Raw genomic sequence first — 19,433 nt, forward strand, 5'->3', positions numbered from 1 at the left:
ATGTGGATTTGGTGACTTTAACACCTGCTAAGCTGCAACAAGATTTTTTTATGATGGGGTAATCAGTTTAAACGTGTCAGAAAGGAAAAAAAAAAACTTTGACTTGGCTGACTTTCATGTTTTTGTTCACTGAAAAAATAGCGTTTTGCCTGCAAATGGGAAGATTCGCCCCCATGCACATTTCTGAGGATTTCTGCATATTTCAGATGCACCAGGAGCCGTCTAGTTGCTATCTGGCTTCTGCTCAACCTTGCTGTGTGTTTCATCAGCTCTTCGGAAGCACGGTGCTATGCTTCTGGACGCAGGTGTAGGGAGGTGGCTATTTGCATCTGAGAGCTTGTCCTCACTTGGGTGATTTTTTGGAACAATTGCACAGCAGTACTCAGACAAAACACACAAGGTGAAGCGGCCTTTTCTTAACAGCTCTGGGCCTCAACTGGTGACACAGCGGTGGAGGGTAATTATTGTTCTGGAACAGCATCCCTGTTGTCTCTGCTGCTTCTCTGGAAAATGGACTGTGGTTTTTGAATAGCCACACACTCTAAATTCTGAGCTGGAGGAGCTCTTGACTTGTGCCAAGAAAACGCTGCGGTTCCAGCGAGTGCTTGTTGTGGTGTTTGTAGTGGCAGGTGTGATCCGAGGAACTCATTTGTGGTTTGGGTTTCAGTCAGGTAGGATTGGGGGAGGTCCAGAATTAGTTAGGCTAAAGAAAAGAAAGGATGCTTGGTAAATGAGGACAGTGGTAGCTCTATTCTTAAAGGCTCCTTATCTGGAAACTAGAATTTCCCCAGGTTTTTTTAGTTTCTAATAAAAAAAAAAGTATGTAGTATGTAAACACTGTTAAAATTTTCTCACCAGCCCATATATGGAAACTGCATAGTAAAAACAAGTTGTGTTGGAGGGACTGTTTTTTGTGATGTCACAAATACCATGTCAATTACATTTACCCATCTATTTGGCCTATTGCACATTAGCTCATTGTTGAAGTTTCGAGTGTTTCAGCCTGAACTGCTTTTTGAAAATTGACTAATTTACATACATTAGTCTTAAAATGTTAATGTAATTGATCATAGCCAGTGATAGAAATAGAAACTAGCATTTTGTTAGATTTTGTTAAATCTAAAACAATGCCCAGTCTATCAGCATTTCAGACGATCTTACCTTTTATGATCTGTTGAAAACTGAATGATAGCAAGTACAGTAACACACATATAGTTTATCTCGTCTGTTAATAGTTCAAAAATCAAACAAGTGGAGTGAAAAATAATAGCACCACCACACTCCAGATGATCAGGATAGCATGTCTGAATTAAAGTATTCGCCAGTAACATCTTTTCACATTACTTAGCCATATATTTCTGACTTATTTACTGCCACTGTTGTTCTCACTGCAGGTTTGTTCTTAGTAGATTTAGGTGGAAAGAGATTGATGGTGGAGGTAATGGTTATGCCTGGATCTCATGTCACTCACACATACACCTTCTAAGCTGCTTCTCCTTCTGGAGCCTATCCCACCGGTCATCGGGCAGGAGGCAGGATACACCCTGGACAGGTCAGCAGTCCATTGCAGGGCAGACAGACACAGTAACTCACACCTTGGGGCAATTTAACAGGTCCAAATGCATGTCTTTGTACTGTGGAGGGAAGCCGCAGTAGCCTGATGAAAACCACGCAGACACGGGGAGAACACGCAAACTCCACACATAAAGTATCCTCGTCACCCGGCTGAGGAATCAAACCCAGGCCCTACTTGCTGCGACAGCACTACCCACCACACCACCGTGCCGCCCCTATGCCAGGATCAGGCTATCCAAATTCAGTCCAATTTTGACATGGTTTTGTTGCAGCCGTCATTTTTCCAGCATCGGGAATGATGAACGGATTTGCAGTGTGACATAATTGAAGAAGATGTTATGTTTGGGGCACCCATGACACCCTGACAAACAGTCAGAATTTTTTGTATTTTCCTGCCTAGTTTGGCATCTCCTACAATGTGTGCCTTGATATTAAGGATTCAAGGATTCAAGGATTCAAGGAGATTTTATTGTCATTCGCATCACATGGTACATGAGGTGGAACGAAATTAAGATCTCATGGTCCAGTTTACACCCAAGAGCTGTTATTAAAATAGATAAATGAATAGAAAGTACACAAGAGAGGGAGAGTAGGAGAGTAGGCAGTTAGCAGCAATATGAAGTCCAGAGTGCAAGTTTGCTATAGCAGCATGATATTGACTTAGAGCAGTGGATAAAGTGTCTAGATAAAGTGTCTCAGTGTGGTTTAAAGTGACAGTGCCTGTAACAGTACTTGTTCTTGTAAGTGTCAGTGCAGTGTGTTCAGTTGGAATTTAGGAGCCTTACAGCTTCTGGTATGAAGCTGTTTCTGAGTCTGGTTGTTTTGCACTTGATGCTCCGCAGCCTCCTGCCTGAGGGGAGCGGGACAAAAAGTGCATGTGCTGGGTGGGTGGGATCCTTCCTGATGCAGGTAGCCCTTTTCCTGCATCTGGAGGTGAAAATGTCTGTGGTGCTGGGGAGGCTGACTCCAGCAATCCTCTGTGCAGCCTTCACCACCCTCTGCAGTGCTTTCCTATCTGCAGCAGAGCAGCTTCCATGCCACACGTTGATGCTGGAGCACACGACGCTCTCCACCACACATCTGTAGAAGGAGGTGAGGACTGCCCTCCCGAGTCCAGCTCGTCTCAGCCTCCTGAGGAAGTAGAGCCGCTGATGTGCCTTCCTGACCAGAGTGGAAGTGTTGTTGCTCCAGGTGAGGTTGCTGCTCAGGTGCACACCCAAGTACCTGTAGCTGTCGACCACTTCCACCTCAGAACCTCCAATGTGCAGAGGGAGGTGGTCATGATGGCCCCTTCTGAAGTCCACAATCATCTCCTTCGTCTTCTTTACGTTGATGCAGAGGTTGTTTTCTCTGCACCAACCCTCCAGGTGTTCCACCTCCTGCCTGTAGTTGGACTCATCTCTGTTTGTGATGCATCCAACCACTGCTGTGTCGTCCGCAAACTTCACAATATGACAGCCTGGATGGATAGGTGAGCAGTCATATGTAAGCAGTGTAAACAGGAGGGGGCTCAACACACAGCCCTGAGGGGAGCCAGTGCTGAGGGTTATGGTGGGGGAGGAGATGTTGTGGATCCTCACAGACTGCGGCCTGTTGGTCAGGAAGTCTAGGACCCAGTTGCACATGGAAGAGCTCAGTCCAAGTGAGGAGAGTTTTGTTATCAGGGTCTGAGGAATCATGGTGTTGAAAGCAGATGTGAAAGAGCATATGAACATAGGAATCCTTCTGCTCCAGGTGGGTGAGGGCAGTGTGGACCACAGAGGAGATGGCATCCTCTGTGGATCGATTCCTCCTGTACGCATACTGGTGTGGATCCACAGTGACGTTGATGGTGGCTTTGATGTGGGTCTGAACCAGTCTTTCAAAGCACTTTGTTACTATCGGCGTGAGGGCCACTGGCCGGTAGTCATTTAGACCCGTCACTGCAGAGCTCTTGGGGACCGGGATGATGGTGGCAGTCTTCATGCAAGAGGGGACTGCTGCCTGGATGAGGGAGGCGCAGTCTCTTAGCACCCTTCCGGGGATGTTGTCCGGGCCAGCAGCTTTCCGGGGGTTGATCCTCCTCAGCGTCCTCCTTACTTCTGCTGGTGTCACGCTGAGGGGCTCCTCTCCTGGTGAGTTTGTGAGTTTGGTGCTGGGGGGGGTGTCAGGATTCTCAAAGCGGGCGTAGAACTTGTTGAGAACCTCAGGCAGGGATGGGTCTTTGGAGCTTTGTGCAACGTTGGATTTGTAGTCCGTGATGCACTTGATGCCCCTCCACATACTCTGTGGATCCTGGGAGGAAAAGTGTCCCTGGATTTTCAGAGCATATGCTGCTTTTGCCCTCTTGACTCCAACAGTCAGCTCTCTTCTAGCCCTCCTGAGTTCACCTGAGTCCCCAGACCTGAAGGCAGCATCCCTGGCTTTCAGCAGAGAACGCACCTCTGCGTTCAGCCAGGGCTTCTGATTCGGGTAGCAAGTCACAGTCTTGGTGGTAGTGACATCCTCCGTGCACTTGCTGATGTACCCGAGAACAGCAGATGTGTACTCCTCCAGGTCCAGCTCCCCCTCACACTCAGCAGCCTCCCTGAAGACCTGCCAGTCTGTGCAGCCGAAGCAGTCCTGCAGCACAGCGTCGCCGTCACTGGGCCACACAGTGATGGTCTTCTGTGTGGGTTTGGAGCGACGCAGTGGGGGGTGGTATGCAGGGGCCAGCATGATTGAGATGTGGTCGGAGAGCCCGAGGTGGGGGCGGGGGAAGGCTCTGTACGCATCCCTCACGTTGGTGTAAACACGGTCCAGCGTGTTATTACCTCGCGTTGGGATGTTGACGTGTTGGTAAAACCTCGGCAGGGTGTTCTTCAGTTCTACGTGGTTAAAATCCCCCGCTACCACGTAGAACGCCTCCGGATGCTTGTTCTGAAGCGAGCTGATGTTGTCATAAAGCTCCTTCAGCGCGTTGTTAGCATTAGCATCCGGTGCTATGTAAACAGCAATCAAAAACACCGCCGAATACACACGAGGCAGATAGTGAGGCCGACACTTCACAGTCAGCTGTTCTGTCGCCTCGGAGCAGTGGCTGTTTACCAACACGCAGTTTGTGCACCAACCTTTGTTTATGTAGACGCACAAGCCGCCCCCCCGGGCTTTTCTGGATAGCCGGTTGTGGTCCACTCGGAAGAGCTGCCGGCCGGCGAGCTGGAAGGCTGAGTCCGGCATGGTCTGGTTCAGCCAGGTTTCCGTGAGACAAATCACAGCGCAGTTCCTCATCTCCTCAGAAACATTCATCCTCAGCAGCAGCAGGTCCAGCTTGTTATCCAGAGAGCGGACGTTAGACAGGAAAAGCGACGGAATTGGGGGTCGGTTAGCATTAGCCTTTAGCCTAGCTAGCACGCCCGCGCGTTTCCCCCTCTTCTGCCGTCTGCTGCACCGCCTCCTCTTGCTCTTTGTCTGCGGCGCTATGCTCCCCCACGCCGGCACTCGTAGGAGCTTCAGCCTGCCCAGCGTAGCTCTGATATTATTGTCTCTTTTTGCTGTTTTTCTGCCCAAACTGTCCTTAATCCTCAAAAGTTCGGTTCTACTATAACTCACACGCGTGGGGCGTGTGAAGTTGGGCTCAGAACCGACGTAAAAACAGCTCAAAACAGGGTGTACGCTCGGAGCGTGAGAAGCCGCTGCGCTACTGCGCGCCGCCATCTTGCCGATAGGCAAGATGCCGATAACCAATGCCGATAACCAATAGGATGATAGAGTGCTCTCTGGCACACATATGTAAATACAGGCAAATAGAAAGAAAGATGGTGCTTTTGCAGCTGTCGTGGGGAAAAGATAAATATTGGTGAGAAACAGTGTTTATAGCTTCTTCTTGCATACAGTGAACCTGGTGCTGAGCTACATCTATATAATATTCTTGATATGTTAATGCATACTTACCACAAGATCTCTTTGAAGGATAGATGGTCCATACTGTCCTCTTCTTGATACTTTTTCCTTCAGTTTCTTTTTCTTTTCAGAAGACAAAACTACCAGCATCACACATAGCCCTTCTGATTGACAGTTGACCCTTAACCCACTTCCCCCACTGCTTGTGAACTCGCACACGAACTTGAACGGTGAGTTGTAATGTTGTCAATCTCCTGACCAAGACATGGCATGGATATATAGCACTATGATTGCCTAATCTGACATATTGACTGTGGCATGCGCCTGCCCCTGGCCAGATGATGACGGCTGCGAGAGCCGGCAGGAAGGCGGAGCCTGAACACGAGGATGCCGGGGAGAGAGCCACGAGTGTGGAGGGGTGGAGGGCAAAGCCCGAGCTCCCCCGACAGACGAGAGTGATGCGAATCACAGGAGTGACGGCGGGAGGAGGAGGACAACGACAACGGTGCCGGCAAGGAGTGAGTGCCGAGCTCCGCCTCCTGGTCCCGCCCCCTGTTACGCTTCACTACACCTCATGTTCGACCCAGGCAGCCGAGCTGCCAGCTGGGGGCGGTAATGAGGAGGCAGAACGGCGAGCTCGCTGATGCTGATCTGACTGGCAGCGTGAATGCCTTTTAAAAAGAGCTGAGAGGGATCCTGCCTCCAGTGTCCTCCTGTGCCACAGTGACCATTGTGAAAGACTAAAATATCACGTTGTCCTGGTCTGTGATCAGATGAAACATGCTAGTCATTATTTTGTAAACGATCAGTCATGTATTGCTTCTTGTATTTAGTTATCTATTTTTGAAGATAGTGTAAGTTATATTATATATTCTAAGTATTCTCAAGGTGTCCTGATCCATGCACACATGCACATATTTTGAGCTGATTCCAGGAAAACTTTATCAGACAGACAGGCGCAGACATGTCCATGTGTACTACAAACAGCTTGCAGTTATTTGCAGTTTAGTTATCACCTGTGTGGATAATATGGGTAATATGCATGAGGACCTTCACTTATCTAAAGCTTGAGCAGGCCAACTCTGCTGTGTGCTGTGAATAGCAAAGTCCATGGAGCCAAGAGAAAACCCAGAATTGCATGCACTGTTGAATTTAGAGAGACTTTAAGAAGTTTACTTGTTAATATTGTTTTTATGGTAGGGCCCAATTACTGATCAATAAAGCTAAAAGATTATTAGATCATGACACTGATTCTACAGGAAATGTAGAGAGCCATATGGCTTCTATTGTTTCATTTAAAAAGCACTCTATAATGCTCTATAATGCTCATATGATCCACGCAGTCAATGTGTCAAACTACTTCACTGAAATCATTTATTACACAGATGGAATGAAGACGGCAGAAGAGAGGAATTGAAGAAGACACGATAGTATGAATAGTAGTTGATAAGCTAATCAGTTATAGACATAATGGTTAGTTGCAGCCTTAACTTACTGTACCATGTTTTGACTATATTGCACCTGATAAAGTCATGGAAATAAGGCCCTGACCTGTAGGCTATTGAGGTAGATAAAGTGCATGCACAAGAGTGTGTGTGTCTGTGAGAGAGAGAGAGAATAGAAGAGATGTGGATGATAGCAGTAAGTGTAATTGCTGTGACGGCTAGCCTGACCTGTCAGCCTGTATGAGCATCTAGTGAGTGTATGAAGAGGACGAGTGACCCATGTGGCCAAATTTACGCTCTCTCCCTATCTCTCTCTCCCTCTTTGCCTGTTTGTCCCTTTCTGCTTCTCTCAGACACACACACACACACACACACACACACACACACACACACACACACACACACACACACACACAGTTAAAGGTCAGATCTTGCTCCCATTCAGAATCTCCCTCAGTACTACTATGTTTCTGTCCCTCTGCCAAAAATCTCCCACTACCCTACAGTCTGTCTCACCACACACACACACACACACACACACACACACACACACACACACACACACACACACACACAAACACACATACACACGCAGTGTCACTGAGCACTTTCTGTCATCTGTCTTCCTCTTATTTCTTTCTACATGTGAATAAAGTCTGTATTCTGTCTGCCCTCTAGTGATTTTATACTTCAGCCAATGTAGCCACTTTAATCACACGAAAGATGTACTTAACCATAAATAAACTATAAATAAAGCATTGTTTTAGTTACTTAAAGAGGAATCACTTCTTAAACGTATGCATAATTAAACCAATAAGATGTAAACAAAGTCATTCAGAGTGGTTTGATGTGAAACCCTTAATTCTACAGACACTTGCAGAGTCAGAATGGTTCAATGGCAGCAGTGATAGGAGCCAGATGTCTGAAGAGGTTACTGCCTTTAAAAGCCACCTCAGAACAAGCTATACACTGATGTCTGAGATATTGTTTCATGAGATTTTTGAGAAGATTTTGGAATAAATGTCTTTTAAAAATACGATCAGGGCAGAGAGTTACATGTTGTAAGGCAAAATAGGATGAGGATTTTTGTCACTGACTTATTATTTATTTTAAAAAGCACTCTGTAGCGCTCTACAATGATCATGATTTATGATTCAAAGCAACGGATTTAATTTTTTCCATTCTGTCCCTGTCAGACGAGTGGTGCAGGAACAGAATGTTTTCTCTCTGCAAATTTTCAGAGCTCCAAACCATCATTACAGATGTAAGTAGTGCATATGGGAGTGTCTCTTCTGCTTGTATGACGCTTAGTAGCGCCTTAGCTGTTTTTCTGGGTCAGGTACAGAGAGAGAGAAAGAGAGAGGAAGAGAGTGAATAGAGAAAAGATAAGAAAGCAGATTTACTGGAGAGTTTACACCATTAAAGCTGTGACTTTCAATTATATTAGACTGCTAGAGGTAGGCCTCAAATTCACGCCATACGTTTCAAAGGTTAGTAAAAAAAAAACTTAAGACCTCTTTTATCACACTAATTTGTACTTGCACCCTTATGGAATTCTAGTCCTGGGATTCATTGTGGGATTCTAGTATGTTAGTGCTAAGCTAATGCTGGTTCATGGACATTTTTGTCCTTTCTGGATTAAATTTGAACACTTGAAGCTTGTAAAAGACATTCCATGTTTTATTTGAAATTTGCTACAGACATTAACATAGACAATAGATATTTTAACTTGTTTAACAGTGACTCCTTCAGTAATGAGTCCTGACAGAGAGCTTCTGCTGCTGATTTACATTTCTAATAGCAGACACTGATGTAATATATCAGTGGCATATCTTGGACTTACAGAATGCCTTTTTTCTCTTAAAACTGGCCCCATCCACTGTAAATTAAAACATGATCAGTTGATTCGACTGTCAGTTTCTAATCATGCTAGTGGTTAATTTGACATGTAATTTGACCAATGGGAGGACTCTCCTGGCTGTATCTTCCCAGATAACACAGAGAAAAATATCCTGATTGCTTGTGCATTTAATGTACTTACACCTTTATGATTATGTTAAATAAAAATAAACTAAAAATGACATTACATTTTTTAATTTCACAGAAATCATTTGGGCATCTAGGTCCAGAAGGTCTTGAGGGTTCCCTGCAGTCATTTGGGTAATGTGTCAATTATTTTTGACAATTAAGTAATCGTGGTGTTTTAAAAATCAATGACAAATCCGGCAGAGCCTTTCCAAGACTCCAAAGTCAAAACACTCACAGAACTCTCAACAGGAACTACTCTGATTGGCCAGGAGGCTCAAACAATTCTGTGATTGGTTAAAGGGCTCATTTGCATTGCATACGACTGCAATATGCAGATGAGGCCTTTAATCAATCACAATGCCTTAATTTTGTTCTATAAATACCTTTGATCAAACAGGTGATTCATATAATCCAACATGAGTAGGCTTTTTTGGTTACAATAATGCAGATCAGTCTTTCTCCAGGTCACATTATTGATTTCCCAGTGTGTTTTAATAAACTGCAAGATATATCGCAATTGCAATATGAGGCAAAATAATTATAATACCAGTAATCTGTACATATCATACAGCCCTACAGGGGATTTATTCACTTTGTGTGACTCTTCCTCCTCTTCTGCCTTATGAATATCATTGTCTGACAGTGTTTGCCATGCTGGAAGAGATGCGTCAATCAAGTTTGAGGAGATTTAGCATTGAATGCCTCACTACAAAGACAGCAGGTGATGGATTTGTTAATCAGAGAGAGAAAGAGGGTGGGGGAAACCAGAGAGAGAGAAAGAGAGAGATAGAGAGAGAGAGGTAGAGGTGAGAAGTGTAAATACAGTCATAGAGCTCCTGGGCTTTTTCCTTTTCCCCTGTCACTGCATGGCCAATAATTGGGTTTGAATAATACAAGCGGCGCTGTAGCTAGCGTACCTCTCACTGACTGCTGCTGCTAGCTGTAATTGGTGCTTTTGGTTTGCTGCATGGATTCTTCCTCCCACCAGGAAGCCAAACGGCCACCATGAAAACATATCCTGAAACCTGAACTGCTTCTGCAGCAATATCATAACAATTATGTTGCCTTTTTATTCTTTTAGAATTGGGTTGTTCTGTTTCAGGCATATCTTTGCAGATTTCATATTAGCTGTGGGATGTAAGATTTCAGAGCATTTCAAATGTAATGTTGGGTTTCATTTATGCTAAGAAATTTAATTACAGTTGAAGTCTATACACTCATTCCTAACATGAACATTGTTCTCTAAACACCAGTATTGCTACCAAATACCATCATTATCCACCAAGCCCCATCATTTTCCAAAAACACCATCATTCTACACCAAATGTCATCATTCTCCATCAAACAATAACATTTGGTATCAACCACCATCATTATCAAACTAAGTCCTATGATTATGATTGATTATCCACCATCATTATCTATGGCTACTTGGACACAGCAGGTAAAAGTGGGTAAAAACATTTTTTTTTTTTACCCAATCCGATTTTTTTTTTGTTTGGCTGTTCATGATGGCCAGAGAACGCCGGTCGCTCTGTGAGCTTTCAGTGTCGACTTCACCAGCATCACAGGAGCGATTATGAAGCTCCAGGGCTGACAGCTGGACTCAGCACACACAGTTTGTTCGAGTTCACCATAAAAAGGGCACGTAATCCGGTCACGGCTGCTTCTTTGGCTTGTGCCCTCAGGTTCTTCAAACGCTTCTGCCTTCGTCTCCTCCGGCCACTTTCAGCCATTTCGTTCGAAACCACTTCAAGTTTCTTCTGGTTTTTTGTTACAGAAACATCAAATTATGTTTATGAGCCTCAGCACCGTGAAATTATGACATGTCGATTTGGACTGATGTAAAATTTGCATGAATTCCGATTTGGCTGTTCAGACTGAGTCGCATTGCTGCAGATTGGAAACTTATCGGATTTCAGTACCACATATGAAAGCGTCTCAAATAGGAATTGAAAATGTCAGATTCAATGCGGTTTTTGCTATTCACACTGACATACAGATACACATCTGTGTCACATATGAATAAAAAGATCGGATTTGGGCCACTTTTACCTGCTGTGTAAACGTAGCCTATGAGACATCATCATTCTTCACCAAACACCATCATTTTCCAACAAACACCATCATTATCCATGGGTCAGCATGTTTCTCCAGCTCTCACCACCATTACTGTCGAAACACCACAATCACAATCTCTACCAAAGACAAACATTCACTGTCAAATATCGCTATTCTGCATCAAACACATTTACCACCAAACACAATCCTTTTCCACCAAACACCAACATTCACCACCAAACACCATCCTTCTCCACCACATATTATTCTACTATCGTCTTTAGGTAGCTTTGTATTGTTCAGTAGACGAACCAATAAGCCAAATAAACCAGTCTGAATGGTAGAGAACATTCTAGAGCCTCTCTGCAATCCAGGTAGAGCGCACCATCCCAGTGTTTGGATTCGTCTTTGTTGTTGTTTGTCCTGTTGGAGTGGATTTCCGCGGTTTATCTGCAGTAAGCATTTCTGAGCTGAGGCTCGGAGAGCCAAGTACCACTCAGTGTAATGCCTCTTTCAGCTATAAAACACAGCAACACAGCAATTGTGGGTAATAAAATCTTGATATTGACTGGATGAGAAATGGCCCACACCTCGCCAACAACTCTTTCTCCACTTCTGGAGCCAGACAGGGTTGAGCCCTTTTCTACAACAGCACAAATAAAGTCAGAGAACACTGAAATCTCATTTTGCTCAGGCCATCCACACAGTAGCCCGGGGTTTCTGCTGTGTCAGCCAAATCAATCATCCTAACTCTTCCGCTGATGCCTCATTGGTCATTGTTTCAACCTTGAACACTTTTTTTTTCTCTCATCTTCTTCATAACGGCCATCAATCACCCTTGCAGAGCTTCACTCCCTTCCTCTCACCCTCCTCTCTTTCTCCTTCCTTCTGAGCGCAGACACTGGATTAGTGGCTTTTCTTTACTGTGTCCTTCAGCATCTACAGTTGTCACTTTGTGTCTCCCTCACTTTCCTTGTTTTTGCAAATTCTTTAGACTTGGCTGTAGTTTCTGCTTCAAGCCAGAGAGAGGAGCTATGTGGAGTGTACTATATTAAAATCAACTTTAGAATTATTTCCTTGCAATATAAATAAAGGTTTCACAAAGGGTACTTTGGAGCAGTGCCGTAAACTACAGCTGTGCTTTAATAATGAAAGGTTCTATACCAGTTAAATGTGTTTGCCAGACCTGTACATCCAAGCCATTTTAGGCATGTGTAGTTTTTCACAGTGTGGAAGAAGTTTGTTCAACAGCAGTTTAAGTACCAAGCTTCCTGCTCTTGAGCTCAGTACACACTATTAAGTCTAGTTATCTAGTTGGCTTATATTTTGGTGAAAAAAATAATATAAAATTTACCCCAAGTGTAGTCAATCAGCTCAAGTGTGCTTAATGTCTGAAGTTTGCTTGTTGGCCTGATAATAGGCATTGTGCCAGTCTAATCAGTCTAAATTACATACTTCCCTCAAACTACATAAGATTATTCAGTGTCTGAAATACATAACATAATTATATAATTACATAAAATACATAGTGTGATCCATAATAACCCCTATGAAAAGACGAAAACAGGACTGTACCCTGCCCGGAACAGGGTTATCAGGGCCCCACCCTGGAGCCAGGCCTGGGGGAGCGTCTGGTGGCCGGGCATTTACTCATGGTGCCCAGCCGGGCCCAGCCCAAAGGAGTTACATGAGTCCCCCTCCCATCGACCCAACAACAATGGGAGGGGCAGTAGTAGGGGTTCGGTGCTTTTTGGATTGGGCAGTGTCCGAAGGCGTGGGCCTTGGCGTTCTGATCCTCGGTTGCTGAAACTGGCTTTTGGAACTTGGAACGTTACCTCACTGGCGGGGAAGGAGCCTGAGTTGGTGTGCGAGGTTGAGAGATACAGTCGGGCTCACCTCAACACACAGCTTGGGCTCTGGGTCCAATCTCCTTGAGAGGGGCTGGACTTTATTCTTTTCTGGAGTTGCCCATGGTGAGAGGCGGCGGGCAGGTGTGGCTTTCTCATAGTCCCTTGACTTTGAGGTTTTCTCCAGTGGACGAGAGGGTAGCTTCTCTACGCCTTCGGGTTGGGGAACGGGTCCTGACTGCTGATCTGTGCTTATGCACCGAACATCAGTTCAGAGTACCCAGCCTTCTTAGAGTCCTTGGGAAAGGTGCTTGAAAGTGCTCCTCCTGGAGACTCCATTGTCCTACTGGGGGACTTTAACGCTCACGTGGGCAATGACAGTGAGACCTGGAGGGGTGTGATTGGGAGGAATGGCCTCTCTGATCTGAACCCGAGTGGTGTTCAGTTTTTGGACTTCTGTGTAAACCACAGTTTGTCCATCACAAACACCATGTTTGAACACAAGGATGTCCATAAGTGCACATGGCACCAGGACACCCTAGGCCGCAGTTCAATGATTGACTTTGTAGTCGTGTCATCGGACTTGCGGCCATGTGTTTTGGACGTTGGTCAGCAGTGATGCAGGCTCTTTACCGGTCTGTTGTGGTAAAGAAAGAGCTGAGCCATAAGGCAAGGCTCTCGATTTACCAGTCGATCTATGTTCCCACCCTGTCTGGACTCTCCCTTAGAGATAGGGTGAGAAGTTCGGTCATCCGGGAGGGACTCGGAGTAGAGCCGCTGCTTCTCCACGTCGAGAGGAGCCAGCTGAGGTGGTTCGCGCATCTGGTTAGGATGCCTCCTGGATGCCTCCCTCGGGAGGCAAGTTCACCTGGGAGGAGACCCCGGGAAAGACCCAGGACAAACTGGCGTGACTATATTGCCCAGCTGGCCTGGGAGCACCTCGGAATCCCCCTTGGAGAGCTAGTGGAAGTGGCTGGGGAAAGGGAGGTCTGGGCCTCATTGCTTAGGATGCTGCCCCCGCGACCCAAGCCCTGGAGAAGCGGAAGATAATGGATGGATGGATGGATGGATGGATGGATGGATGAAATACATTACATACTGTTATCTGTAAACACAGACAGAGTAAAAAGAGACAGACAACAGTGTACCATACAGCAAGCTTCCATTACTTGTTAGCTATGATATCTTTGCTACACCAGTGATAGAACTAAAGAAGACCATGTGGCTGGTCAACTATATTTGGGAAAGGGTGGGGAAATTGTGGCAACTTGCTGTTATGCTGCATTGTGGCTTTAAGCTTATGCCACAGACATAGTCTCCAGGAAGCCAGAGTTAACCACGCTGAAGTGGATGACTTGCTCTATTACCTGACCCTCACCTTCTGTTCCTCTCTGGATATTAACCTTGGTTAAATGAGGGCTGCTTTCTGCCGCAATGTAAAGGACAGAGCCAGGTGTGAAACAAAAAGGAGAGACGCTTCTGTCAGAGTGTATTTCCTGAGTGGAGGTTAAGCTCACAGGCACAGAAAAACATTAGCGGCTAAAGAGCAGAGGCCTCTGGGCAGCACTTCAATGAGGTATCGATTCTCTGCCTTGATGAAAATATAGTCCCCTTTAACCTCCCAAAACTCAGGGGGAGCAGGGTTTATTCCTTTTCATCTGTAAAAAATACAGAATGTAGGATAGCCAGACTGAAATGAAAAATGAACGAAAAAAGTCTACTTGTTGACATGTTAGCATTACTAAATTTGTTTGTTTCTTTTTAGGTTTCACGACTGGGATTAATCCATTCTGATCACTATTTTGGAGGTGAGTGAACATTTTGCAAAACCGTAATCACTTTGCAGTGAATATTTGTGGCAAGCTGTTTGATTTTTTTAATTAAATAGCTCACTAGTTAATGATTTTTGGTTCATACAGAAGGACAACAGATAGCTAAAGCTAACATCTACATAGATGTTAAAACTTACTGTTGTGAAATTGCCGTTATAATGGAGAGAATGGATATGGACAAAAATACTTTTGAGATGAGCAGGACAAAACTAAAAAAGTAAAGTTGGCAAGGTGTCCAGCTAGCTAGATACCTCACCTCAGTTTGGCTCCATTTCTCTAGCTGAAAGGCAAAATGTTGTTTCTGCATTTTCATTGCAATGCACTTTGCTGGATATCCCAGTATGACATCATGGTCTGTCTATTGGTTTGACGTGCTGGCTATACACACACATATATAAAAAGAATACAATACTTGCTGTGGTGTATTAGCATAGTTTGATTAGGAGCTACGAACTTTTATAAAGTTTTGACATATTTTCTGAGAACATTTATATGCATTTATATATTTAACAGACAATTGCCATGATAGTGGTGTTGGCAGTGTTAGCAGTCTGTGTGTGTGTGTATGTGTGTGTGTGTGTGTGTGTGTGTGTGTGTGTGTGTGTGTGTGTGTGTGTGTGTGTGTTTGTGTCTATGCTGCAATTGATTGAAGCCTGTACCTCATAATTGTAAACCTCTGACTATGTAAAATCCTAGAAAATGCCCCTGAACTGAGGATGGGGTTTCAGCTCTAAGCTCAACCAGAGACATTGGTGGAGACAGGTGGAGACAGCTCTGCTGAAATAACAGCACAGACCAGCATGCTGGTAAAAGCTGGTTTATGGTGGTCTAGTGATTTAGTTGTTCACACGTGCTGTTTAACCAGCATACCAGCATCCATAACACAACATTTTCTGGTTTTGCTGGTGACCAGTTACGCTAATCTGTGCTGGTTTTTCTTTATTTGAAGCAAGTGCTATAAAACTATTGCTACCTAGTAGCATAAATACACTTACTAACCTCTAGATCAGATACTATATTCTGTCTTGAATGATTTTATTAGCATGTTACTGTGCTTGTAAGATTGGTATATGTTAATTGTCTGTGTTCTGATTGGCTGCTGCCTTTCAAAAACAATCCATGCTGAAGCATTCTTTATAACGTCAGACTAAGTTGGCCGGCTAAAGTACTATAGCTTGAATAGTAAATGTGTTAGCTTTAATGACATCATAACCATGATGAATTCTAGACAGGTTGTTTTTGCAGCTTATTTTCCATATATGAAGAGCATGGACTTAAGAGTGAACCAGTATTTACATGGCTTCATTTAAAAACAGTAGAAAAAAACTGATTTTTCATGATAGGAACCATTTAAATAGTAGAAGAAGTGGAGGTTTTCTTTGTTTATTTCCCAGCTGAATCAACTATCCATAAAGTGGCGGTCACAACATCTGTGACCTTTGCTCAAATGGGCAAATCACACCATGAGGTGGCGGGCAGCAGTAGACAGAGATGATGGCGGTGACCGTAATGATGGTAATGATGTGTGATGACAGGTTTCCCCTGTCTTTCATCAGAGGGCACGAGAAAACCCTTCCCAGCCAATCACTGATGAGCCAATCACAGCCTCTTTCTGGCCTCAGATTTGAGTGCCAGTCTCAAGGGGCTGAACTGTCAGAGGCAATCGCCTCATCCAGAGACACACAGCGAGTGAGAGGAGTGAAGGGGGACTGAGTGTTGGCCATTTTGTCAGCTGCTTGTTACCCACCTAACATATTCTTTGAATTTTTTGACCGTCAGCTTGAGGGCAACAACTATAGGGCTGTTACCAGGCAGAAGAACCTTGACTATAATTGAAGATCTGAATGTGTATCTACACTTTAGTTCTCACTCTAATTATTTATATGCTTTATTTACAGCTGTTTCTGTTTTTTTATTATTAGTATACTAACACTTTTGAATACTAAACTCTAATACATTAATATAATTCATTATATTTTGGGTCAAAATACCACTTTCATTCATGTCCCCCACAGGGACTTCACCAGGGATTGGCCAGATTGATCACAGGCCTACACAAACAGAGCAAGAACATTTATGAAGATTTTAAGATAATACATTTGATTTGTTTAAGATAATACAAGTTGATTTGTTTTCTGTGAGTGTTGTCATTATTATGTCCATTCAACTTACCATGCCATTTGCCAAGCTGTCCCTTCTTTTCTCAGCCCTCCAATCACCGCTTCTATTTTAAAAAATGGCATCCATGGGAGAGCTGCAAGGCACAAATCACTGCTGATCAAAAAGAACACAAAGACTGATGGCATTTACCAAAACACATCTAGATGACCCCCAAGATTTCGGAAATAATATTCTGTGGACTGATGCGTCAAAGGTGAAACTTTTTAGAAGACAGATCCCATTATATCTTACACTAAATTTAATCATAAAAACATCAATATTAGATTATAATCAGGATATTTAACTTCTAAATATTAGAAGTTGTCTGTCACGATTGGCCCCTCCCAGTTCTCCATGTACTTTTGTTTCATTTTGATATTGTCCATATGCTTTCTTTGTTTTGATTATTCCCTGTCCTGCCCCCTTGTTTCTAGACTCTTGATTATTCTCACCTGTGTTTACCACCTGTGTCTTGTTAAGCCTTCTGTATTTAAGCCCTGTGTTTTTCCCTAGTTGTTTGCTGGTCTTTGTAGTATATTGTTTGGTCTTTGTATGGTATTGTTTGGTGTTTGTTCTTCTGGTCTTCGTTATATTTCATAGTCTCTGTTATAGTGCTTAGTCTGTGTTTCTTTTTGTTATGACTATGCCTCGTTCTGCCCATATTGGCTCTCGGACCCTGGACTGATTTTCCCCTAATAAATCTCGCTTATCTCAGCGCATGCGTCTGCCTCCTCATCGCTCCCACACGTTACATTGTCTGCCTAATGTAACAGGCCATGCTCTTTCCCATTTATACCCAAAAATATAGAAAGGTCTGTGGCATTTTCACTGTTTCTCAAATTATTTGTAAAGCTAAAACCACACATAGTTACAGCAAGAGTTGGAGAAAAAATGTTATTGTATTTATTGGCAGTTACCATACTCTGTCTCTGTCATAACAAATCTCGGACATGGTGACTTTACAGAAAAGGGAGAAAAACATTCTTAACATTAATGTAAGTTAATATAATTAGATTTTATCCAAGTAGTTTTAGGGCATTTCTGTTGGTCCATTCATCACACTGCTATGTCTAGTATAGTATAGTTTGATGTAGTATGTAAATGCTGGTAGCTCAAAACATCCTGTTTACTTATACACTTATATAATAAATATGGACTAAATACAGTCCTCTTTTTGAAAGAGGCACAGTACAAGACATCCAATCAGAAATCAGCTCATTTTCATACATCAGTCTGAATGGAACAATAGCTAAACTTTTGATACTTTTGATAACGTAATATAATGAGCATTTTGTGAAGGAGTGGTGTAGTTAGAGCATAAGGCTTTGTTTAAGGTTGTCTGAGGCAGATGGAGGTTGTCTGAGGGAAATGTTGAATATGTATCCCCCCTCGGCCTGTCATCCAGTGACTCATCACACTAATGCAGCGGTCAGTGCATTGGCCGTCTGCTAAAGGACAGAGAAATTCATACACATCCAAACAAGTCTTTTACTTTAACCTTCCTGTCCAGAGTCAGGCCTAAAGTTAAAGAGTCAAAATAAGTCACAATGCACAACTCAGCATGTAACAGAGTCATAGAGTTCAAGCAAAAACTATGCATTCTCAACTGTTTGTGCTTAGCCTAAACTGGTATTCAAACCAGCTTCTTTTTAACTCTTAAAGTCTCAGTGATTGCCGGTGATAAGAAAATCATGTTACATTAATTATTTCTGACTCCAAAAAAGTGGAGAATCTGCAGAATTTAAACTTTGAATTAATACCACATTAGTGTTTGTGAGTAGAAGAGAGGATGTTATGTCATTATGATTTGAATGAGAAGTTGCTGCGTATTCAGTTGTGTTATGCCAGAAGAAGAGCTATAGTTTGTGTTTTTGTAACTTTTTGACTTTGAAACAAACAGAAAAAATTCAAAAGTTCTGTTTGTCCAACCTGTGAAATATAAACGGAAAATAAATACAGTCCATTAATATATTGCTATCATGAAATCCATCAACCAACATATAAAGTATTGTATATAATAAGTCAACTCTGTAGAAAACTGCCAATAATAACTCCAACTCTTCTTTGCATGGTGAAATGGTTCTTCAGATTAGCATAGAATGTGTTGTCTGTGGTTCTATAAAGAACCTTTTTGAAAAGGGTTCTATATAGCACCAAATAGAGTTCTTCTGTTGTTACAAGAATTACATGGTAAGAATAGCAGAATGCTTTTTGGTGCTACATAGAGTATGCAAATGGTTCTTTGAGTGTTTTATATAGAACCACTGTCTTTACTAAAGAGTCCCTGAAGAATCATCTTTTTTAAGAGTGCATAATGACATTTTTAAATGCGACTTTGGTTTCATTATAGTTTGTTATTATAGTAAAGGAATGAGATCTAATGGGGAAATACAGTGCTGTGCAAAACCCATAGATAGTGCACATCCCTCCAGAGTCTGGCGCAAAACAGGATTAAAAAGAATAAAGATGAATGTCCATAAACTGTTTAAACAAATCTCTCATGTTTATTATATACAATAAACATAGTGCTATAATAAACAAGGGAGCTTTGTTTGAACAGTGGGTGGACATTCATCTTTATTCTTCGGAAGTTTTAAGCAGCAATGAAAATCCAACTCTTTGTC

At 43.2% G+C, this 19,433-nt stretch overlaps 1 protein-coding gene across 2 annotated transcripts in view; it reads left to right on the forward strand.

Annotated features, from left to right (window-relative positions):
* Nucleotides 1–19,433, forward strand: part of syt1a (synaptotagmin Ia) — a 393,465-nt gene that overhangs the window by 59,641 nt on the left and 314,391 nt on the right. For both annotated transcript variants that reach the window (XM_017709110.2, XM_017709112.2), the window contains exon 2: nucleotides 14,583–14,625. The gene's annotated coding sequence lies outside the window, so the exon portion shown is untranslated. The remainder of the gene's footprint in view (nucleotides 1–14,582; nucleotides 14,626–19,433) is intronic.

This window comes from Pygocentrus nattereri, chromosome 1 (assembly GCF_015220715.1).
Source record: "Pygocentrus nattereri isolate fPygNat1 chromosome 1, fPygNat1.pri, whole genome shotgun sequence".
In the NCBI taxonomy this organism is placed as follows: domain Eukaryota; kingdom Metazoa; phylum Chordata; class Actinopteri; order Characiformes; family Serrasalmidae; genus Pygocentrus; species Pygocentrus nattereri.